This window comes from Silene latifolia, unplaced genomic scaffold (genome assembly GCF_048544455.1).
Source record: "Silene latifolia isolate original U9 population unplaced genomic scaffold, ASM4854445v1 scaffold_621, whole genome shotgun sequence".
Taxonomy (NCBI): domain Eukaryota; kingdom Viridiplantae; phylum Streptophyta; class Magnoliopsida; order Caryophyllales; family Caryophyllaceae; genus Silene; species Silene latifolia.
In genome coordinates this window covers 657-15,405 of record NW_027413530.1, presented here as the reverse complement: position 1 = coordinate 15,405, position 14,749 = coordinate 657, and the positions used below count along the sequence as shown (strand labels likewise).

Sequence of the window (14,749 nt, the reverse complement as noted above, 5' to 3'; positions counted from 1 at the left end):
GGGCATTTCTCAGACGGTCTTGGGTGCAACAATTAGGAGGAAATCTATGTTGATTTCTGTTCTTTACGCCGCACTACAAAGGACCCGAGGTTGATACTTTATCTTTATTGTTTCTTTGTTGTTTTTCGTTTATGACTATAAATTGCATGTTAAATTTACGTTATAGTCCTAAATTTAATGGGTCTTATACGGATATTACCCTACAAGTGGTATCAGAGCGAGGCCACGTAAATTTTTCTATGTGTTTTTCATAAAACGATTTTGAAACGATGATTTTGTGCATTGAAAACCGTGCGGCTCTTTACACGGCTGATTTTGTTTTCAATTCGTTTTTGCATCTTGTTATTTTATACAGATATTATAGCAATATGTTAAGGTTTTGTCAATCATAAAATTGATTTTATGCGTTTTTGATCAAAATTGTTTTGGTTTTGTATCGTAAAACCTGTTTTCACGAGGGTTTTGGTTTTTCAGAACTTGTTTGGTCTCGATCGAGTGGATTTCTACTCGATCGAGAGCTTTTTCTGTCTTGTTGTTACTCGATCGAGTCCTTGCTGCACTCGATCGACCACTTTCAAAACCCCACTGCTCGATCGAGGAGTCCTCGTACTCGATCGAGCAGATTTGCTGATAAAAGTACTCGATCGACCACCAGTTTAGTCGATCGAGCACCTTCTGTTTGGCAATCCTCTCGATCGACTGGCAGTTCAGTCGATCGAGCCCTTTTTGTTCCTCGATCGAGAACCTTTGTCCCTGGATCGAGGACCTTTCGTCTTGGCAGCAGTGAAAATTACTTCTTTTGCTTTAATTTTTCTATTGGCCATAAAATGTACATTATACGGATATTGTACACTCGCTATGATTGTGAAACGGTTCACACACGTACCATTAAGTTATTTTAAAGCGTATTTAAAGTAACGGATTGTATAAGATTAAAATTAAATTGATAGAAGCGGTTTTATCACATGAATTTTAATCATTATAAGGTGGTTTGGATAAATTTAACATAATTACGGAATTATGTCACGAATGAATTTGTTTTTTTTTAGTTGATGCATTTTTATTTATCGTTCTTGTTTAATTTGAATGCTTTTAATTACGTATTTATTTATTTTTTTTACAAACGGTTGTAACTTAGTGTGGCCTTAGTAGAACGTGTTACCGTAATGATGGAACACGGTCTTGGTTGTATTTCGAGATCTCGTATCTCCGTTTTGGATTTTTCACTTGTAATTACAGTTTTTTTATTAGAATGTAAATAGGTTTATATTTTGTAATTTTAATTGTAATTTTTGAGAAGACCAAAGATGGAGACCGGATGCTCACTCCCGCTACTTGGATCAAGATGGAACATTAAGACAAGCTTTTCGGGTCCAACGGTGGATTCCAAAGTTGTATTATGTTCTTATACTAGGATAGGCCATACTAGGAAATTTTTATTTACGTATTGCATTCTTTTATATTTTTTTTTTTTTGCAACGATAATATGCATCATATTCCGCCTAAAAACCAAACCACCTATTAATTGCATGAAAACTGACACATATAGAGGTCACGAGTTAGTTTTCTTTGACATTCTCATGTCACACGTTTTAAAGCCATCATCTAAATTAATTCATTCACGCAGTTGCTAGTTATTCGTTCACTTAAAATGAATTAAAACTTAGTTGATGGGATCTTCCTCGTATAAACCAAAATTGAGAACGGTCTTTATAGGTCAAACTCCAATGAGTCCCTTCTTCGTCGGTAGGCATAATATGACCCCTTCTACGTCGGGTAAGTTGGAACCGATTGACCTATTTTATCTCAACACTATGGTCACTCGTACGATCCTGTGATTATGGTGGACTATAGATAGGATTTACGGAAATCTATCGACCAAGAGTTCTTACGGAAGAATTAGCTAAACAGTTGGCTTATCAATTTACAGAAATTGAGTCTTGGGATCACTTGTATCATTCTTGAGGGAGATCAATTATGCAAGTGCGAGAGTCTACATGTTAAAATACATTTTTAAATAGACTTAAATCACCTCGATGAGTTGCTTATTTCGTTTTGTTTTTCTTTCTTTTTCAGTGTAGATCACGCTTTTAAACTGCTAAATAACAAATGGCTGGTTCTACTGATAACCCAATGCCAAGTGCCACATTGGACCGTGAGTCCTGGCTTCGGATCTTCATGAATCGAGATGAATCGGTCTACTCGGCCGAAGAATGATGGATCAAACTTCGGACCGGGAGGCGGATTACGGAATGCTGCCGCTGCTGACGGGAAGCTCAAATATCTATTAGAGCCCATCCCGGCAAACCCAGGTCCCACGGCTAGAGCTGCTGAAATCACCAAGTTTAATGATTTCTGTATGGAAGCGGGTGCGATTAAAAACGTACTCATTTTTGCAATGGAACCCAATTTGCAGAAACGCTTCATAGCCCATGGTGCAAACAAGATTTTCACCACGCTCACCAAGGAATTCTCGAAAGCACCGAGAATCGTGACCTATGAGCATACCACTCGCTTCTTTGATGTGAGACTCCAGAAGGGCCAACCGGTTAGCCCACACATTCTCAGCATGATTGAGAATGTCGAGAAGCTGGAGACCTTTAATTGTAACATCAGCGAGAACATTGTTATCGACCGCATGCTTCATTCACTCCACGATGGTTTTTCGCAATTTAGAGCGAATTACTATATGAATGATTTGAAGAAAACCCCACATGAACTGCACTCCCTTCTCATACAGACCGAGAAGGACATGAAGTTCAGTGGGAGCTTGAAACAGGATGTTCTCGTTGTGTCAAACAAAGGGAAAGGTAAGGGCAAAGCTCAGGCAAACCTAACAGTAGGTAAACCGAAGTTTAAGAAGTCGGGTTCAGGTAAGAGTGGGCCTGGTGAGTCGAGCACCTCATCAGGCACGACAAAGAGCAAGAATGAAAACATGGAATGCCATCATTGCCACAAGACTGGGCATTGGAGGCGTACATGTCCTGTTTATCATGAGGACTTAAAGGCAGGTCGTGTTAAACCTGTTGGTATGTCTTCTCTCTCTTCTACTTTTATTCATATGATTGAGATTAACCACGCAAGTTACGGAACTTGGGTACTTGATACTGGTTGTGGTTCTCATCTGTGTAATCATGTGCAGGGGCTCCGAAACATCGAACCCCTCGTAAAGGGTGAGGTGGACCTGCGTGTTGGGAATGGAGCAAGAGTGGCTGCCATCTCAAAGGGGACATATGTGATCCAGCTTCCTAGCGGATTTGAGTTGTCATTATATGACTGCTATTATGTACCTAGTCTTTCGAAAAACATTATTTCAGTTTCTGCGCTTGATAAACTTGGTTTTTCATTTGTAATAGAAAATAATACTTGCATTTTCTCATTACACGATATGATTTACGGCAAGGCGTCTCCATGAATGGAATTTATGTTTTAGATCGGACCAAAATATTACACGTAATGAATAAAAAGTTAAAGGTTGGTGACAAAGATCAAACGTATCTATGGCACTGCCGTATGGGACACATTAATGAGAAACGCGTAAAACAGCTCATCAAGCATGGAGCTATCTCGGCCTTTGATTTTCAATCATTTGGCACGTGTGAATCATGTCTTATCGGTAAGATGACTCGGATTTCCTTCAAAGGTGTTGGGATGCGCGCTGCTGACCTATTAGGACTCATACACACGGATGTATGTGGTCCTATGTCAATCACCGCACGAGAAGGCTATAGGTATTTCATCACTTTCACGGACGATTTAAGTAGATATGGCTATGTCTACTTAATGAAGCACAAAAGTGAATCCTTTGAGAAATTCAAGGAATACCAGAATAGGGTACAGAACCTATTGGGTAGAAAGATTAAAACACTGCGTTCGGATCGTGGTGGCGATTATCTTTCTCACGAGTTTGATCAACACCTAAAGAACTGTGGGATTGCCCTACAGTTAACTCCACCTGGAACACCTCAGTTGAATGGTGTGTCCGAACGGAGAAATCGAACACTACTTGATATGGTTCGATCCATGATGAGTCACACGACATTACCTGATTCATTATGGGGTTATGCTCTTCCTCACGCCCGCTCTAATACTTAATCAAGTCCGTCTAAAGTCATTGACAAGACTCCATATGAACTATGGAAGGGAACGGTCCCTAACTTGTCCTTTATACGGGTTTGGGGCTGCGAGGCTTATGTCAAGTGGAGACACGAGGATAAGCTCGGCCCGCGATCGGTCAAGACATACTTTATAGGTTATCCTAAAGGAACACTTGGTCATTACTTCTATTCGCCAACCGAACAACGCGTTTTTGTTGCGGCTAGTGCGACATTCTTAGAGAAGGAATTTCTCGAGAATGCAAAGAGTAATAGAACCTTCGAACTGTCGGAGATTCCAGAACCAAGTACCGAGCAATCATTGGAGGAATCTATTCCTTCAATCCCGGCTACGGTAAACATTCCTGAGGAACCTAGGAGGTCGGGTAGAGTCTCTATTCCTCCGGACAGATACATTGGTATGGTCGAGGAACATGAGAGAGATGACATTCTACTCTTAACGAGTAGTGAACCCGCAACCTATAAAGGTGCCATGACTAGTTCTGACTCAAAGTTATGGCTTGAGGCCATGCAATCCGAAATGGACTCCATGTATGAGAACAACGTGTGGGATCTTGTTGACTTACCTGCTAAGGTTCGTCCCCTTCAATGCAAATGGCTTTACAAGATAAAGCATTTTGTGGAAGGTCAGCAAGATATCTACAAAGCACGACTAGTTGCTAAAGGTTTCACCCAAGTGCCAGGTTTGCACTACGATGAAATTTTTGCACCCGTAGTCATGCTGCGTTCCATTCGGATTATCTTAGCGATTGCCGCTTTTCATGACTATGAAATTTGGCAAATGGACGTGAAAACCGCCTTCTTAAACGGCTTTTTGGAGGAAGAGTTGTACATGGTACAACCCGAAGGTTTCATCGATCCAGAACATCCTAAGAAAGTGTGCAAGCTTAAGCGTTCCATTTATGGACTTAAGCAAGCATCAAGGAGTTGGAATCATCGCTTCGACCAAGTGATAAAAGAAAATGGATTTACTCGATCTGTCGAGGAACCATGTCTATATATCAAGTCGAGTGGGAGCAAGATTGTCTTCCTAATATTGTATGTTGACGACATACTCCTGATTGGGAATGCCATACCTCTCTTATCTTCGGTGAAAATATGGTTGAAAAACCATTTCCAGATGAAAGATCTGGGAGAAGCACAAAGAATTCTAGGCATCCGTATCTATCGAGATAGATCACGACGGATGCTATCTCTCGCCAGAGTCTTACATAGACAAAGTCCTAGAGAGATTAAGCATGACTAACTCCAAGAAGGGGTTCCTTCCTATGGCTCCAGGGTGCATTTGAGCAAGTCTCGGGCACCGTGAGACACCGGAAGAAAAAGAGCGCATGACACGGATTCCTTATGCTTCGGCTATAGGATCAATCATGTATGCCATGATATGCACACGTCCGGACGTGGCATATGCTTTGAGTATGACAAGTCGATTCCAACAAAGATCCGGTGAATCACATTGGCGGGCACAAGAACATTCTTAAGTACCTACGGAGGACTAAAGATTGGGCATTGACTTATGGAGGCCCTCAAAAGCTATGCGCAACCTGCATTCGCAGATGCTAGCTTCCAAACGGATCGTGATGACTCGAAATCTCGGTGCGGATTCGTTTTACTCTTAATGGCGCTGCAGATCACCGGAAGAGTTCGAAACAAATCACATTAAGAGATTCTACGATCGAGTCCGAGTACTATGCCGCGTCTGAAGCTACAAAGGAAGCGATATGGATGCGTCAATTCTTACATGGGCTATCTGTAGTGCCTAGTTCGAATGACCCGATCACCATCTATTGCGACAATAGTGGTGCCATCTTCCAAGCTAAGGAGCCAAAGTCTAGCAACAAGTCTAGACATGTACAACGGAAAGCTCATCTAATCCGAGATTACGTGGAGCAAAAGGAAGTAGTGATAGAAAAGATTTCTACAGATGATAACATAGCAGATCCTCTCACTAAAGCATTACGACAAGATAAGCATGAAGGGCACGTTAATTCCATGGGAATCAAACGTGTTCCTGAGTTGTAGTACTTTTTATGGATTAGATTCATTCTCGTTTGTACTCTATACGACATCATCGTTTTTGATATTTATATATATATTTTGTTTTTCATGTGGAATTGTACGACAATTTTGAACACCACAAAGTGAACTGAACAAACATCATATTTTTAGTCCTTAATTGCCCACATGAGCTGATAACTCTGGCAATTATTTTGTGACGTTGGTTGATGGTGGGTTCAACGAGCCATAAGTCAACTGGTTGACTGACTAATCACAGAGGCGATTTATACGGATATTTCGTAGGACAATATTGTGACATAGACGTGGAGTCCTAAATGTTTTATAACATTCCGTGCCCGGTCGTGGATAGGACCTCCATGGTGATCCTAAGAGTCGATTCTTTTGACTAGCGACTGTCTCTTGAGACTACGGCAGATTTTGGGTGACTTTGGTTTCTTTCTCACGGTCATCCGTAACAGGGGGCCAAGTAGATTTTTTCTGGGTCATTTCATGCTGTGCTTAGATCGGAAGGAGTCGAGTTGAAGGAAATTTTCAGCCTTTATCAGGTACTCGATATTTCTCGGGGCCACTCGAGGAGTCAGAATCGAAATGCATGGCCATGCTCGGATACGGATTCGTTTTATCAGTTAAGTTACTCTCTAGTCGGGGAAACCACTCTTGATACAGATCGATTGTAAAATACGACCTTTGCGGATCCGGATCTGCAAATTGTTTTACATTGAGTGGGAGAAATTTTTAAATGAATATGAGAATCGGTTATCGCACATACACTTGTACGGACAAGTGGGAGTTTGTTGGAGCTTGTGTCCTCCAGTTAGTGCGGATAACGTCATTGCACATACACTTGTACGGACAAGTGGGAGCTTGTTGGGGTTGGTGTCCTTAACAGTTAGTGCAAGGACTTATAAATCTCTAAAAGGATCAAAGGGCATACTTTTGGTATTATTATCAGTTGATCCACGTTTATCAATAACGGTTGGCTTGCTAGATAAGTTTGACGTTATTGTCATACAGATGGCGGTGATCAACTGGTCCCTAAAAGTCACACCTATAGGATACGTTTGAGAGATGTGACGGTATGAAAATACTGTCATATAGATGCCAAAATTGACTAACCAGTTAGTCCGAGTTATTTGACTAGTAATTAGTCAAAATGTGATGTTGAGATATTATATTTAATACGGATTAAATAAAATGGGCTAAGGCGAATTAAATAGTTAATTCATAAATTAAATATAAACGGTTATATTTAATTAATGTATATTGAATAAATTATACAATATCGTTTTTGTCGGACATGTATTAATACTTCAACTAACCCGTATTATTAGTTGATGAATTAATAGCCGATAACCGATGACGATTTATAATAAACCGCGTCATATACATTTAGCAATTTTCGAGCCGGTCCACGAGGTAAAATTAAGAGGAAGTGGAAGCCCACTTCCCCATGCAGACCCACGGCTGGCCGAAACACACAAAAGGAGAGCTCCTCTCCTTTTGTGACCTAGACAATTCATTTTACAGAAAACTAGGGTTTTGGAGACATTTTCTCTCTGAAACCTAGATCTCACATCTCGAAAAACCTCACAACAAGTTCTCTCAATATTGCAAGGCAATCAGAGAACACGTTCTAGCACAAGGGCATTTCTCAGACGGTCTTGGGTGCAACAATTAGGAGGAAATCTCTGTTGATTTCTGTTCTTTACGCCGCACTACAAAGGACCCGAGGTTGATACTTTATCTTTATCGTTTCTTTGTTGTTTTTCGTTTATGACTATAAATTGCATGTTAAATTTACGTTATAGTCCTAAATTTAATGGGTCTTATACGGATATTACCCTACACTAGGACTATTCCAACAATGATCAAAATGAAATAGAATACAAAGAGAGAAATAGGCAAACCATGAGAGAGTAGGAGTCTCCAAGGCTTGCTAGTCTTCCATCATGCTATCATCATCACTTCCCTCATGAGAAGTGGTCACATTGCCGCTTTCCTTGTCATTTACTTCTTCACTTTCTTCCTCATCTTCATCATCTTCACCATCCTTTTCTCCTTCACTTGCTTCTTCCTCAATATTATCATCAACTTCTTCATCATTTCCAACAACCTCATTGTCACCCACAACGCCCCTAGATTCACCCGGAAATAAGACTTCTCTGTCCGCCCAACTAGGCAAAGGACAAGATGGATCAAGGAGTCCTTGCCTAGCTAAATGTAGGAGGGGTGGATATTGAGCCAAATAAGCATTTTTCCGATCTTCATAGGCTTGCTTGTGCATTGCTTGCATGAGAAGAGTCACATAGTCTTTCCCAACTTCAACTCCTTCCGGCTTGAACTCTTCATACTCAAAGGGGTAAGGTGGTATGACAATGGAAGAGGAGGGAGCTTCAAGATCACCCTTTTGTTGTTGAATGATATACTCGGCTTCTTCGGAAAGGGGAAGTAGATAATTGGTCCGGTGGACTCTTAGACGACAAATCTTCGAGGGCAAGGTGAACGATCTAGCTTCACTAGTTAGCCATCCATACTTAGTGTCAAGGGGGTTTTGGGCAACCCACTTGAACTTGTGAATCATAGTATGCATATCAACAAGATGGCCACCCTCCTTTGCTTTGTACTTGTTATCCTTATTGAAGTTAGGATCAAAGTGCTTAGCTAGGACCGTGACTAGGCCGCCATTGACAATAACGGTCGTGCCCTTCTTCCCACTATCGATGTTGAGCCATCTATCTACCAAGAGCCTCAAAGAGTTGTAAGGCTTGGTATGAATTCTTCCGATATTCAAAGCCGATTCAAGGAGAATAAAATCAAGTCTTGTGAAATGATTGGTGTCTTTCCTAGCAATTATGGTATTTCCCACAACCTTGTGCCATACTCTTATGCCCGGATGGTGGACCAAAAGAGCACGACTCGCATGAAAATCCTCAAATTTCTTTCCGGAGATTGCCTCCCAAAGAGGCCCGGGGTCATACTTTCCATAATGCTTAAGATAACGCGATTCATCACTAAGACCCAAAATTTCACCCAATTCCTTAAAGGTAATGCGTCTACTAACATTAGCTAGACGAAACTCGAGATTTTCTCTATTCTCAACTTTGGTGACTTTCAAAGAACTTAAAAATTCCAAGGTAAGGGAGGGGTATGTCAATTCCCTTGTTTCAAACAATTTCTTTAACCCCATGGCATTGAAAAAGGCTTTTGTTTGTTCAAGAACACCCAATTTTTGTAAGGTATCTTCACATATGAATTTGGTGGATTGTAACGACTTTATAGCAAACTTGACAAAGGTATTTCTATAGGTATCGGAAATAAAAGTTACCTCCGGATAATGCAAAAGTTGATTAATTACCGGAGTAGAATGTGTTGTTGCTCCAATAGAAGGTTGTTGTTGTTGTTGCACTTCCAAGTTTGGTGTTGCTACCACCATAGCCAAAGCTTTCTTTGTTTGAAGAGCCTTTTGCCTTTGTGAGAGTGCCTTAGCCTTTGGTGCCTTTGTTGCCTTTGTTGCTCCCTTAGTCCTTGCCATTGATGAACTAACCAAGAAAAGAATGAAAAATCTTCAATTTGTAGTATGCACAAATCGATTTGAAGGTGAAAGGCTTTGCCTTCATGAAAACAAAAATCGACTCAAAGGTTGAAGATTTTGTTCTTGGTTTTGATTTTTGTTGAAGAAGGAGTGATTAATTTGTTGTTGGAAGGATGGTTTGATTTGTTTTTGTTGAATGTTGTTGAGGGTTTTTGTTTTTGTGATGGAGAGGATGAGGGTTTTGATGTTGTGGGTAGTGTTTATGAATGAATGAATGAATGAATGAAGGTGGGAGGGGTTTTAAAGAGGCCGAAAATTTCGAATCTACAGGGGCAATCCGTGCGGATTTCGCCTAATCCGTGCGGATTCTGGTCTTTCTGAACTTTGGAAAACTCGCCTAAAGACAGGCGGATTTGTAACAATCCGCTCGGATTTGCTGAACACGGGACGGGCGGATTTGCTCAAAGACGGACGGATTTCTGTCCAGAGAAATTTGCTTGTTTTCCTCAGCTGCAAAAACGGACGTCTTTCTCCCAGGATGGACGGATTCTTCAAGACGGGCGGATTTTCAGAAATCCGCTCGGATTCTTTAACAGTCAAGAAAATTTCAAAATTCAGCTCATTTCAAGACGGGCGTCTTTTTTGCAGGACGCTCGGATTCTGTAAGAGGGGCGGATTCTTGGGAATCCGCTCGGATTCTTCCTCTGTGTACACGGATTCAGTTCCACCCGTGCACAGCGCATTTCCCTTATCATTATTTCATTCTTTCTTCAAGTCTTGTGTTCTTCATTGTGGGGGCACTACTAAGGCATGGATAGCCTAGGCAATTGCCATCCCCACACTAAGGTAAAGCACTACACATCAATTAAAATTGTTAGTCCCTCCCTCACTTCTCTCTTACATGACAATTATTTTGATCAAAGTAAATAAAAATCCAAAGATGACAAAAATGCAATACAAGAATTGAAATGTAAGTTAGGGAGTTAGAAATATTTACAAGTGGTGGTTTAGGGAGGACTCCACCAAACTCTCATTCTTGATGAGATGTCAAGGGGGCATGTCCAAGGTGTTGTTGATGTTGCTCAACACCTTGAAGAAGTAATCAAAGGCTTGTTCATTATCATGGTAGAGGTCCTCAATGGACCGTGGCCATTGTTGTTGATCATGATCGATGGCATGTCCAATGTAGGGATTAAAAATCCCTTCAAATTCGTCGTCCCAAAGACCACAAACTTCATTGAGTTGATCATTGAAAATCTCTTGCTTAGATGGAGACAACTCTCCCAATTTCTTCTCTTGGCCAATGAGGCCATCCTCTTCTTCCTTGGTTGATTTAGATGAGCTTTGCAAGCTCTCCTTGTCACAATTCACTTGCTCTTTGAATGGAGCATCTTCAATTTTCTTCTTCCATTGGAGTTCTGATTTCTTCTTCTCATCTTTTCGGCTATAATGATCAATCATGAAACATGGCTCATGCAAACGAGGAGCTCTCATAGTCTTGTCAAGATTAAAAGTTATGCTTTCATCTCCCACTTCTAGAGTGAGCTCACCATGTTTTACATCAATTACCGCACTGGCGGTGTGTAGGAAAGGTCTTCCTAGGATGATTGGAATGTTGGAATCTTCCTCCATATCAACAATGACAAAGTCCACCAGGATGAAAAACTTCCCAATTCGCACGGGGACATCTTCCCATATCCCTAACGGTGTCTTCGTCGATCTATCGGCCATTTGGAGTGTGATGTTGGTGCATTTAAGCTCTCCCATCCTCAACCTTTTACTCACCGAGTATGGCATGACACTCACACTAGCCCCTAGATCACATAAGGCTTTGTTGATCGTCGTGTCGCCAATGGTACACGATATTGAGAAGCTTCCCGGATCCTTTAACTTTGGAGGTGAACTCCCTTGAAGTATTGCACTACTCACCTTAGTGAAGGCGATAGTCTCAAGTTTCCGGATCGACTTCTTCTTTGTGAGGATATCTTTCATGTACTTTGCATAGACCGGAACGTGATTGATTAATTCCGTGAAAAGAATTGAGACTTCTAAATTCTTCACAATTTCCATGAACTTTCCAAGTTGATCATCAAATTTGGGCTTGGCTTGACGACTTGGAAAAGGAAGTCTAATCACAATGGGCTCCTTCTCCTTGGCCTTGTCTTCATTTTTCTTTGAACTTTCTTCTTTTGATGATTCTCCATCTTTGGAGTTTTGCACAATTTCGTCCTTTTCACTAGCTTCCACAACTTCATCCTCAACTTGCTTCTTCGGTGCTTCATACCTTGTACCACTTCTCAAGTGAATGGCACTAACCGTTTCATGTCTAGGGAGATTACTTTGAGGTGGTAATTGCCCCTTTTGTCTTTGTGAGCTTAAAGATGCTAGTTGAGTCAATTGTGTTTCCAACATCTTGGTGTGAGCTAGAATGTTGTTGATGGTGGTTTCTTTTGCTTGGCTATCTTTTTGCATTTGAGTGAAAAATTCTTGTTGATTCTTTTGCATTTGGAGGACCGCTTTTTGGACATCAAAACCTTGGTCATTTTGGTGATTGTATGGATTTTGATTTTGGTAACCTTGGTTTTGATTGTAAAAGGGTCTTTGATTTTGGTTTCTCATGGGTGGTGGAGTGTATGTTGTTTGAGGGTTTTGAACATTTTGGCTTTTGTATGAGAGATTTGGATGGAATTTGGTGTTTTCATTGTAAAAGTTGGAATAAGGGGTACCACTCTTGTATGCTTGGAAAGCATTCACTTGTTCATTTGTTCCCCTAGATTCACCTTGGTCATGTCCCAAAGTTCCACAATTCTCACATATCCCACTTGGGATTGATGAGGATGCCGTCATGGCATTGACATGATTCTTCGATGATTTTGAGTTTTGCTCAAGTCTAGCCATAGCTTGTTCAAACTTCAAGTTGATTGTGTCAATGTGAGCACTAAGTTGAGCACCCAATTGAGTAACGGAGTCTACTTCATGCTTTCCTCCTCTAGTAGCCTTGCGAGGTCTACTATATTGTGAGTTATGGACCGCCATTTCCTCAATCTTGTTCCATGTTTGATTGTCATCAACTTCGGTGAACATTCCATTTGATCCCATATTGAGAATGTTCCTAGAATCTTCTTATAAACCGTTCCAAAATTGTTGCACCAAAAACCATTCGCTAAGTCCATGGTGAGGACATGAGCGACAAATTCCTTTGAACCGCTCCCAAGCTTCATACAAAGACTCTTCATCCCTTTGCTTAAAACCCGTAATTTGAGCTCTTAGCATGTTGGTCTTTTCCGGTGGGTAGAATTTTTTGTAGAAAGCTAGAGCCAACTTCTTCCAAGAATCTATTCCAAGGGTGGCCTTATTAAGGCCCTTCAACCATTGCTTTGCGGTGCCGATTAAGGAAAAAGGAAATAAGACCCATCTAATTTGGTCTTGAGTCACGCCCGTTTGAGAGATAGCATCACAATAATCGCAAAAAGTTTCCATATGAGAATGAGGGTCCTCACTAGGCATCCCCCCAAATTGGCTCCTCTCAACTAGTTGGATGAAGGCGGACTTGGCAATAAAATTTCCGGTGAGATGTTGCGGTGTAGGAGTACCATTTGGTAGATTCTCCTCGGTGGGTACGGAGTGTGACTAGAATTTTGGCATTGTAGGGGGATTTTGTGGGGTATGGTGTAATGGGTTTTCCTCTCCTTCTATTGCGAAAGGATTGACAAACTCACTAGTGGGTTGAACAACTTCACCAACACCTCTCAAATTCCTCCTAACAAGTCTCCTATTGTTCGTTAAGGTTCTTTCGATTTCACGGTCAAAAGGTAACAAATCACCTTGTAACCTTCTAGACATGCAAAATATCAAACAACTCAAAAACAATTAGAACAAACCTTGAGGAGTTTTACTTCCTCAAGGCGAAGAAAGACACAACTAATGACAATAAAAAGAAATCTAAGTCAAACAAACACCGTCCCCGGCAACGGCGCCATTTTTTATGCGATCCCGCTAAGTGTTCACAAATTAAGATGTGGTCGTTGGTCACGGTCGAATCAAAACACAATTTATAGCTCCACAAACAACTCTACAATTAGTAAAGAGGCAAGTAAAGGTCGGATCCCAAGGGACGGGAGTTGAAATGAGATTTCTATTATAACTAGTGGTGTCTAAGGGGTGTCACAAATTGGGTTGATGTAGAAGGTTACTAAACTAGAATAACAATGAAAATAAATAAGCAAGATGAATTAAAGGGGTGTAAACAATTGATTAAAGGCACTAGGGTGTCATGGGATCATAGGGGAATCATGGGATATGATCATACAAACATGTTCTCAAATTATAAGCAAGCAATTATTGTTGTGATGGATTGAGTTGGGTTATATCTTACAATCCTAGGAAAGTTTGGGTCCCGGAGCCGAATCGATTAGATTGTACAACACCTACAAGTCGACTTAATCTTCCCTACTCAACAACATGCATGGTCTAATGAGACTCAAGTTGGGTTATGTCTTACAAGTCTCATTGAAAAGATAGGAGATGATAGTAAATGCAAGGATTCATAGGCTTAGCATTTCATCAAATATAACATGTGCATGAGTTGAGATCAAAACAAGCAAGCAAATAAAACATGAAAGCATATTAATTTAAGCATGAATCATTCCCCATGTTGGTTTCCCCTAATCACCCATTAACCCTAGCTAAGAGACTACTCACTCATTATCATGTTGATCATGCTACCAAGGTTGTCAATCATACCAACAATATGAAACATGATGAATAAATGAAAGTAATTAGCAATAATTAAAAAGGGATTAAGAGATTATACCTACTAATGATTCCAATAATAAAGCAAGAATAATAGTAGTACTTGAATGCTAGATTGAGAGGTTGTCAATCTCCCAATAATAACCCAAATAATCTTCAATTACCCAAAATAAAGGATGAACAAGAGAGAGATTAAAGAACTAAAACTTGGATTAAAACTTGATTAATACTTGATTACAATATTGAAGAGATATTTGATTGATATTAACTACACTAATTATTGATAAGAAGAACATGCTCCTCTAATTAGACTAATGGGGTATTTATAGTG

General features: G+C 40.5%; 1 non-coding gene across 1 annotated transcript; it reads left to right on the top strand.

The window, feature by feature from the left end:
* Positions 1-12,832: 12,832 nt before the first annotated feature.
* On the top strand, positions 12,833-12,939 carry LOC141639929 (small nucleolar RNA R71). The gene has a single exon (XR_012542768.1). It is a non-coding gene; the product is annotated as a small nucleolar RNA R71 (small nucleolar RNA).
* The last annotated feature ends 1,810 nt before the right edge of the window (positions 12,940-14,749 follow it).